The sequence below is a fragment of the Formica exsecta genome, unplaced genomic scaffold (assembly GCF_003651465.1).
Source record: "Formica exsecta isolate Colony F162 unplaced genomic scaffold, ASM365146v1 scaffold4, whole genome shotgun sequence".
NCBI classification, from domain to species: domain Eukaryota; kingdom Metazoa; phylum Arthropoda; class Insecta; order Hymenoptera; family Formicidae; genus Formica; species Formica exsecta.
In genome coordinates, this window is record NW_021851238.1 from 1447552 (window position 1) to 1448474 (window position 923).

Here is a 923-nt window from a genome sequence, read left to right on the forward strand (position 1 = left end):
CCCTTTCTCTTTAAATCGATATATAAATTAATTATAAGATGTGTACGAAATAACATCGATCTAGAATTTAATTGAAGAATATCCATTGAATAATCTGTGTTCGTTGATCGCGAGGATATCCCGGGGAGACCTCGGAAGAGACGGCGCTTTGGAAGGGCACTTCGCAAACAGAGCGTCGAGCGTTTCAAGAGTGCCGGCTGCCTTTGCCGCTATAAATGCGAAGGCGCGGACGAAAATGATCTCAGTGTCGAGCGCGAAAAAAGCCGCGACGGTAACGTCAGCAGTTGTGCCTTCCCGATTCGTCGTGACACACGCAACGAGATTCTCTGTTCTTCTATGGGACGAGCACGAACTCGGTGTACACGCGTGTTCCTCGATACGCGAAGAGAACCACGGTGGTGAGGGATATCGCGAAAGTTCCCGCGAATGCGGGACTATAATAAATAATCGACGCACATTCCGTCACGAGATTTAGACTTTCGGTGTTTTTTACTCTCCCTTTTCGATTTTCCCTGCCGTGATTGTTGTCCGACAGACATTCCTCTCCGCTTTCTCCAGATTTTTAATTTATAATCCACGGCTAAAGCGTTCGCATTATCGCGAATAAGCGAGTTCACATCGGTAACAGATCTTTTGATTCGAAGAGAAATGTGGACTCTGTCTCTACACGCGCGTCGATAAGAGAGACGGCGCGAAGATTGTATAAAATATTGAAGAGGAACATCCTTGTCATTGTTGATCTGGTCGAGAACGCAGGCAATTATAAGGTATTTACATTCTGCATATTTATCTTCTGATCGTAATATATTTGAAATAAAAGAGATGCATATTAGATAGATATAAAAAAAATTAATTTTGTATTAAATTAAATTAAATATAAATATAAATATTAATAAATATATTAAATATAAATATAAATTTAA

General features: G+C 40.3%; 1 protein-coding gene across 3 annotated transcripts in view; it reads left to right on the top strand.

Moving 5' to 3' along the window:
* Positions 1–923, top strand: part of LOC115239901 (facilitated trehalose transporter Tret1-2 homolog) — an 18827-nt gene that overhangs the window by 7954 nt on the left and 9950 nt on the right. For 2 of the 3 annotated variants that reach the window (XM_029814737.1, XM_029814736.1), the window contains exon 3: positions 645–767. The exons of the other annotated variant lie outside the window; for it this stretch is intronic. The gene's annotated coding sequence lies outside the window, so the exon portion shown is untranslated. The remainder of the gene's footprint in view (positions 1–644; positions 768–923) is intronic. 3 annotated transcript variants of the gene reach the window in all.